Genomic DNA, 9,871 nt, shown 5'->3' with positions numbered 1-9,871 from the left:
TTTTTTCTATTAGGATTTATTTTTTTTTTAAATTAAAATTCAATAATCAAATTTAAATGCTTTAAATTATACTAAGATAGAGTATTATAATGGCAAATTCCTCATTTTTTAAAAAATTTAAACGATTTTTGTAATACAGACATAATATATAGTATTTTTTGCAACAAAAGAAAGAAATTTAATTGCAAGATAGAATCATAGATTAGTTTGCTCATAAATAAGCCCTTGTTCAATTTGAAATTCAATTCAATTATTATTATTTTTTTTCTTAATTTTGAATACCAAGACTAAAATTTAAATCAACTTTTATCCATTTGAAACGAAGAAGAAAAAATCAATATATTACCAATTTTAAAAGTTTTTAAAGCCACCCGGCAAAACATAACTTAGCCTTATCCTCCTCCATCAAGTTACTTAATCTTTTTTTCTTTCACCGCCACTTGCGTCCTTGATCAACATCTGTTCTCCTCAAAAGCATTATAACATAAACTTGGAATAGCTCTCTCTTCTCATTCTACATCTGCGCTTCTTAAAATCACTAAAAATGGAATTAAACTCTCTCTCTCTCTCTCTCTCTCTCTCTCTCACACACACACACACACATGCAAGTTGAAGTCTATCCATCAACGTTTCAAAATTCTCATTACTGTAGCTTTGACCTTCTAGAATTTAACGACGGAAAACAAAACGACAACATGATACAAATCACCATGAAGACATGCACAGCTAAGCAAAAATACTTCTATTACATGCAAAAAACAATCCAAGAAGGCAACTGGAATTGGAATCCTTCTTGCTGCAGAAATTGAGGAAATTCCGTGTACTGCATTAAAAAATTTCTAATTCGAATGAATGCTCTTTTCATTTTTTAAATTACCCTTTTAATAAGTAAGCCATGTAAGTTATTTATTTAAAGTAACTACAATCAAGAAAGTCCTTTCCCTTAGCGTTCTTGGCTATTTTTTGGTAGTTGTTTTATTTTTTTTGGCCGTTAGCAGTTGGAATGGTGCCAAAGCGCCTGTTGGATCATGGTTTTTTGTTTGGTTCCAACTATTCGCGCTCTTTCGTTGAAGCTTTATCTGGTTCTCCCTCTAATGTATCTTTCTGGAGCTTAAGTTTTCTTCTTTTCATGGTCTGCCCTCTCTGTGGATCTCTGAGAGAGAAATTCGGTCGCTTGCAACTCCGTTCCAATTTTCTCTCGTTGGCTTTTTTCCGTCCCGGCAGCCTAGGTTGGACTCCATACGTAGATTTTTTCAACCTGAAGCTTATCGCAGATTTCTCGGTTACTTTGCTCGATTCTACGCATATCTTGATTAAACTTACAAATAACCTAGATTACAGCCTGATTTTCAACCATAGATCTTACCTAGTTTATAATTGCTACATAAAATTGACTAAATGATCTCCTTCTTTGGATATTAGCTAGTGTTGAATGCCATGTTATTCCTATCTGGATCTCTTTCCCCAATCTTTACCCTCATTTCTTTAACCCAGAATCTTGCATGCGTTGGGTTCGATTTTTGCCCATCTGTTAAAAGTAGACAATGCACTTCCTTGGGTTCTCGGCCATCTATTGCACGAGTCTTGGTTGAGCTTGATATCAGTTAAAACTACTCGAACACAATTTGGATTAGTCCAGAAAAGCTCGGTTACATTCAATTAGTTGAAATGGAATCTTTCCCTCCATTTTGTGCTAGCTATAAATATATTGTCCATGCTTAGGGGGAATGTCGGTCTAATCTTGAGGTTCCGTTAAATGACCTTGTTAGGCCTTCTTTTCCTATTAAGTTAACTGATAACAATTTTTCTGATATGCTGAATGTTTCTGCTGATGTGAATGTTGTTACTGGGGTCCTTATGGATCTGTTAATGTTTTGAAGGGGGAGACTGCTGGGGTTATTGAGCTATGGTCTCTTCTGGGTCTGTGGATGTTTCGAAGGAGGAGGCTACCGGGGTTGTTGAGCTGGGGTGTGCGGAAGTGTGGGTTGCTCTTTGCGGGTCTATGGATGTTTCGAAGGGGGAGGCTGCTGGGGTTCTTGAGCTTGGGTGTGGGGAATTTGCTGATGGGGTCCTAAATGATTCGATTTAACCAGCGTTTTTGACTACTGATGGTAATATTATTTTGGATATTGGAGTTAATAGTCTGGCTTTAGTTACTGTTGATTCCCATGTTGCCAAGGATTTTGTGGTCTTCCTGGGTCATACTGATGCTATTGTAGGGCGGGATTCAAATGCTTTGGTTGGGGAGGATGTGTCACCTCTACCTATTGATTGTTCTAAGATAGATAGTGTTGTTGGTGTTAATGGTTCCTTGATTGATAATAATTGTTGCATTAACGATCATTCAATTTCTTTACATTCTTGTTGCGAATATGAGATTATGGTTTAGACTTTTGATGATAGCAAACATTCATGTTTTTCTATGACTGTCTTGCCTACTAACTTTTCAGGTCCACATGATCGAATACAACTCAAACCAGCTCAAGATTGGGTAGATTTAGGTTGAGTCAGTCTGTAATGTTTTTCTTTTTCTTGAGTCAATTGTAAAAGTGATTCCGGATGCTAAGTAACCTTGCACACACACTTGAGAGATTTTTTGTATTTTTCTATTTTGAGTACATCGGCCAGGATGATCCGACTAAAAATAGAAATATTAATTAGGGCATCCTGGTTAAGGCATCCATCATTAAGCACATCATCCTGGACGATCGTTGTATCGGCTAGGACGATAGGCTCAAATCAGAAAGAATTAGCCGCCATGATCAATTTAGGTATTCTTTATTTCAGGACATCGGCTAGGAAGATCTCAACATTGGCCTGGACGATGAAGCACAATTATGCCTAAATTAATCTTGTAATTATGAAAAGCAATAAAGACTGATTGATACGATCACATCGGCCGGGCCGATCACAAGATCGTCTGGGACGATGTCCTGAATGATTAACATCGACCAGACTCTATTCCGGGAAATGTTCAGGACGATTATACTCGGATTGGAACTAATCGGCCAGGACGATATTGTATCGGCCTGGATGATGTAACCAATTTTCTTCTGATCGTCCCAAATAGTCCCGGCTGATTGAGATTGTTTTGCACTGATCGGCCAGGATGATATTCATATCGTCCTGGACGATAATGTTGATTCTTGAAATTCTATTTAAAGGACCCAAAATTTCTCATGCAAAGTGATCTTTAGCTGCTGTCTTAACCTGAGAGAGCCAAGAGGAGAGGGAGAGAGAGGGAGGAACTTGTGAGGGGGAGTTTATGAGAGTGATTCAAAAAGGTTGCTCCAAGCTAGGTTCCAAGGCGTTTTCTCCAGTCTTTATCCTTCGTCCTTGGGGGTTTAAGAGAGGTAAGCTTCAGCAATTGGTCGAGGTTCTCTGCCTGCTTCAGGAGGAAGAAAAAGGAGTTAGGTTCTCTGCCTGCTTTAGGGGGAAGAAAAAGGAGTTGAGTTTTCTTCCTGCTTCAGGAGGAAGTAAAAGGAGTTGACTCCTCTGCCTGCTTCAGGAGGAAGAAAAAGGAGTTGGGTTCTCTATCTCGTCAGGGTTGGCGGAAAGGAGTTTTTTGTGGGCTTCTTCGCCTTAATGTGGGAGCAAAAGGAGAGTCACTTTTGTAGTGTAATACTCGGAGGGCGCCTCCGGGGAGTGGACATAGGTCGAGTTGACCGAACCGCTATAATTCTGGTGTGATCTTTCTTTATTTTGATTTCTGCATTTATTTTTCTGCACTTTGATTTCTATGGTGATTTTGGTTTGTGATTATGCTTTGATTTTAAGAAATTTTTTTAAAATATCAATTCACTCCCCCTCTTCGTTAGCCTCGGGCTAGTTCTTAAGGGCTTAACAATCCTAACGAACTTTCAAATGGTATCAGAGCGGGAATCATAAAAATTAAGTTTGAAAACTTTTTGAATTTTGATCCATGGCTGACAACGGTAATCATAATGCAACGGAAGGATATTATATAACACGACCACCTTTGTTTGATAATCTTCCTTTTGATTTTTGGAATACTCGAATTTCTACTTTTTTACAATCGATTGACTATTGTATGTGGATGCTTATTAAAGTTGGATATTTTCCACCTTATGGTGAACTTAATGGAATTAAAACTGAAGTACATTTTACTGAATGAACTTCTGACGAAAGAGATTTAGTACAACTTAATGCAAAGTATTTGACCTATTTTTTTGGTGCTTTAAAATCGAAAGATTACATGCATGTTTCCACTTGCACTACTGGTAAAGAAATTTGGGATAAATTGTGTATCACCTATGAAGGCACTAATGAAGTTAATCAATCTCGTTTGAATATTTTATTACATGATTATGAACTTTTTTGTATGAAACCTAATGAAACGATTTTTGAAATGTATACAAGGTTTACTCAGATTGTTACTTCATTGCATGCGTTAGGAAGAGAACTTACTAACTATGAAAAAGTGAAAAAAATTTTAAGATATTTGCCTTCCTCTTTTCATGCTAAAATCACTGCAATTTTTGAGTCTAAAGATTTAAATGCCTATTCGATCGATAACTTACTTGGTTCACTCATTGCTTACGAGTAAGGGGTGAACCAAAGAAATCTTGAAGCAGGTGAGAGGAAGAAGAAGAAAATGGTGGCACTTAAGGCGAATAACTCGGACACTGACTCCTCCGGGTCTGAAAGCGTTGAAGTTTCTTTCATCACTAGGCAATTCAAAAACTTTCTAAGGAAGAGTCACAAGCATCATCAGAATTAGAGAAAAGGTAAGGATAACAAAAATTTTAAAGGTTCTTCTGATGTTGTTTGTTTTGAATGCAGGAAGTCTGGACATGTCAGAGCTGATTGTCCTACACTTCAGGATCACTCAAGCAAAAAAAAGAATGAGGAGAAACCTAAGTTCAGAAAGGATAAGAAGCGAGCCCAAAAAGCTTTATAGGTGGAGTCTGCATCTGACTCGCCTGAGACTGAACCTGAAGAGGAGACAACAAACTTGTGCTTAATGGCTGATGATTTTGAACAATCTGACCAAGTGAACAATCTGACCAAGAAGAGGTATGCCAACCAACCTATGACCAATTGCTTGAAATATGTGAGAAAATTCAAGCATCATATATAAACCTTAAGAAAAGTCACGCTAGTTTAAAATTAGAGTTTTTGAACTTACAAAAAGATTATGAAGTTTTGAGTAAAGATCACTTTCAAATTGATAATAATCACATATCTCTACTTGATGAATTTAATGATTTAAATAAAAAACATTCTGAATTAATAATTGAGCATGATTCTTTGAAAGCTTCCTACACCTCGCTTGAATCTGATTTTAAAGCTTCGACTTAAGAATATGAGCATAAAAAGCACTATTTGGAGATTGATTTAGAAAATGCTCACTTAAGGTTTAATGCTAAAATGGATGCACTTAAGAAAAATTGGATGACACCCACATTTGATCCAAACCAATAACTAGAAAGAGGCATTATAACCCGAACTGATTAAGAAATTTTTTTCTTGGAGTTAGATGTTTTTCATGTGACATGTTAGGACACATAGCATATACTTGCACCATTCGTCATAGTACACATTGGGTATGGAGACCCAAATTGCATAATTCACTATATAACACTCATGCATCACATTCTTCTTTTCATAAGAAGGAACCCAAACCTGTTTAGGTTCATAAATCTGACATTTGATGATTTTGCAGGTGTGCTCTCACCAAAGACCTCGTAAGAGCATATGATACTTAGACAAAGGCTCGTGGCTCATAAATTGCTTAAACTTGCTGCTAAATAAAATTTTGAATTGCATTCTTACTACTCTATTAAGTGTTATTATTTTCTACCTTAGTTTTTGTGTCAGCTTTTCATATTTGCTGTTATAGTTGCTTTTACTTTGGTTTCTTTTTACTTTATGATATTTTTCCTTGTTTTTATTTTTTTGGAGATTTATAGTCAATGTTTTAACATCTCTAAATCAGTTAAAGGGAGAAACACCGTTGATGATTTCCCTTCCTCTAACATCTTTTAGTGGTATAATTTTCTTTTCTAAGTAGAAGTTTATGTCAAATTAACAACTGGTTTTTGAAATTAAGATCTTTTCTATCTTGCTACAATAATCTACCTTATATTTATAATATTCAAAGTTTTTATATATCTTTTAAGTTAATTGAATTCTTGCCATTGTATTTATCATATAATTACTAAAGTCTGCTTTGTGGTCTATTCTTCCTTATGTTAGAGAGTGAGTTTCTCTTCTCTAATATTTGAAAGATCTACTCACAACTAAAAATATTTTAAGAGTTTTTGAAAAGGGATCTAGCTTGCAAGAATAAAAAATAAAAAGATGCGCAATGACACCAAATTGAAAAATATATACAAAAGTGTATCAAAAATCAAAAGATGCGCAAATAACGCCATTCAAATTGACAAGATGCATAAAATGAACCCACAAAAGATAAGCTTACCCCCCTTTCAAACTTCTAAAATTTTAGAAGAATTCATGAGTTACTTGATATTTTTGAAGGCTTGATTTCAAATTCCATGATTGAGACAAATTACTTTGGTATATTATTCTATAAGATATTTTCTTTGGAGAAAGTTTTGAACGGATCTTTTTTTTACCCAATTAGTTTGTTCTGAGTTAGGTCTTTTATTTTCAAAAGATGATTTTGCCCTGAAAAAAGTCCGAGCTAGGGTTAACAGGATCAGATATTCTATCATTTTCAGATTCAACTTTGTTAACTCATTGATCTTACAAATCTTTAAAATTTAATTATTTGGAGCATTTATCATATGCATGCCTTGCTAAACTTAAAAAAAAACTGTATTTCCTTGCTAGTTTTTATACCTTTTTTTGTGTTTTATCGTTGGTGTTTTAGTTGATTCTAGTATTTTTTGGGCCTTCTCTGATCATCTCCATCCTTCCTCTGATTTCTAATTTTTGTCACATCGTCTTGGACGATCCAATATCATCTGGACAATATGATCGTCCTCTGCTACAATCATCTTGATTGTCCTGGCCGATATCGTTTTCATCCTGGACGATACGTTTATTAGTAATCGTCCCGTCCGATACACCTATTCGTTCTGGATGATACACGTGTTAGTATGTTTAAAATCTATAATTTCGCCTGAAACGATCCAATTTTGGACAATCATCCTGGACGATCCACTGTTCATCTTGGACGATACACGTGGCGCATGATTTAAAACATTTTAAATTCGGCCGGTACGATCTATTATTGAGCATCATCCTGGACGATCCACATAATCGGCATGGACGATATGCTTTTTCAACGGTCATTTGGCTTGACTCATCGGGACGATCGTCTGTGTCTAATCATTCCGGACGATATCTAATCATCCTGGACGATCGGACCACCTTTTTGACCAATCAGCTTGTTCACAATAATTGCACTGGATCGTCCTAGACGATCCTGTAATCGGCCTGGGCGATCCGGCCGATCCTTTAAATTCTGATCCATCCAATAAGTTTTTTTCACACCAAAATCCTTCCCTTTGGCTTTCTAGTTCATGTTCCTTGCTTTTTCTTGCTAATGGCTGGTGGCAAGCATTCTCGACACACGACTGGAAGCTCCTCGAGGGGAAAGCTGGACCCTCATTTTTTGGAAGCAAACGATCAGGCTGCCTACCACCGCTACAAAGAATGCAACATTACTCTCTCCCGAATAATCAATCCAGTCCACCTCTCCTATCCGGTACTCGACCTTTTTACTCACACCTCTCTATGCTTTATTCTCACCCTCGCAGTCCCCTTTAATTCTATTTTTTTTTAATTTTATGCTAACCTTCACTTCAATTCTTTCTACACTGCTCTCACCTCGTATGTGAATCGACGCCCAATCGAGATCACATACCAAGATTGTGGTGAATTATTGCAGCTGTCCACCACTGGGGATAAGATGCATATCATCATTTTTTATCCTGATTTTAACTGGGCTACAGCCAATCACTTTCTTCGCAACAATAATTACTCCTTTCATGTTGGAGAGACTAGCTCTTTACTTAAAGATGCTAGGACGATCCAGCATGTCCTTCACACCTATGTGATTCCCAAAGCTGGCGACCATGTTCATATCACTCCCCTGCTTTCACTCACCACATTTTACATAATGGCCAATCATGAATTCATTGCAACCGACTCGATCTTTCGCTACATTAATTATTTGACTATAATTTGAGATCCAGGTCATAAAAGGAAGCCCAATCTTGCTCTAGGACACATCATTGTATATGTTCTAGAATCCAAGTACAACATTCAATATCCTGCTCCTCCCAACCTTCAGCCACCCTTATACTCAAACAGTTCCTTCAACGTCCTTCATAGTACTTATCTCCACCTCGGGGATGAGGAAGCTCAGGGGGACAAGGAGGAGGAGGCTCCCGCTCCTCATCCTGCACTTGTTCCTCTCCGTTAGCACTCTCAGCTGGATCAGTTAGTGGAGAGATTTGATCAGTGGGAGACCCGCTTTGAGGCATACATTGTTGCACAGAAGCAGCAACATACTAAGGACTTCATCCGCATGCAGCACCAGTATGACCAGGATATGGCCTGGTTCAGATCTCATCGGTCGGGCCGATCGCAGGATCATCTAGGACGATGTCCTGTATGATTAACATCGGCCAGACTCTATTTCGGGTGATGTTTAGGATGATTGTACTCGGATTTGAACTAATCGGCCAGGACGATATTGTATCGACCTGTACGATGTAACCAATTTTCTTCTAATCATCCCAAAACGTCCCAGCTAATTGAGCTTAATTTATACTGATTGGCCAGGATGATATTCATATCATCATAGATGATAATGTCGGTTCTTGAAATTCTATTTAAAGGACCCAAATTTTCTCATGCAAAGTGACCTTTAACTGATGTCTTGACCTGTGAGAGAAAAGAGGAGAGCGAGAGAGAGGGAGAGAGAGGGAGGATGAGCTGTATACTAATGAACTTTCAATTCTGGGGGTGATTAAGTTTTTCTCGTTGATGTCCCTATAACAGTTAATCCTAATGGTGATATATTAGTTCACCTGGCGAGGAATGACGTTGCAAGACAAGTTGATTGGTTTTATGATATCAATTCCTCTGGTGGGTGTTGACCTCATTATTCGAGGTCAATTTCTCTAGAGTTCATCTCTAGCACCTAGGTCTTCCAAACCTAGTGTAGACATCGCCCCCATAGAATTTCCCTTAGGTGGACGCCCACTGATGTAGCATTGACTCGAACCTATCACTCAACTCGAATCAAAATCAATTCAATCCAATTTTATTTCAACTCCAAACGAACTCAAATCAAGCCTGCTTTATGATTCGTCGATATCAATCGACTCAATTTAATATAATCTAATTCAATTTTGATCAAATTGATATATCATTGGGATTAAAACAACTCACCAATCAAATCAAAATAACTCAAATTGAATTCAATTTCAATGACTCCGATTAACCCGTTTTGACTCGTCACAAGTATATATATAATAATAATTGATACGTCGTCAAAAATTATCTGAATCGGGCACGAATCTCGATGCAAAATCAAGTTTAGAAACTTCAAAAATTAATTCGGAGACCATCTGAACTCCGATTTCAGCAAACTTATAGTCGAACTGAGTGTCTCGGGAATACAAACCCAACGACACTAAGATCAACCCAATCTGAGCCCAAATGAGTCCGAATCAAGGGCTTAAAGCGCTGTTGGAAGGTTCAACCGGCAATTTGAGTTACCAAACGGTCTCCGATTTTGACAAGATTATACTCGAATCGAACGGCTCGATGAGATGAATCCAATGAGCCCAAGATCACCGAATTCCAAATCATTAAGGCCTTCAAATGTACAACGAACGGTGCATGATCGTAGGATTCAATATCGGCC

This window comes from Dendrobium catenatum, unplaced genomic scaffold (genome assembly GCF_001605985.2).
Source record: "Dendrobium catenatum unplaced genomic scaffold, ASM160598v2 fragScaff_scaffold_1446, whole genome shotgun sequence".
Lineage (NCBI taxonomy): Eukaryota > Viridiplantae > Streptophyta > Magnoliopsida > Asparagales > Orchidaceae > Dendrobium > Dendrobium catenatum.
This window is presented reverse-complemented; position numbering follows the sequence as displayed.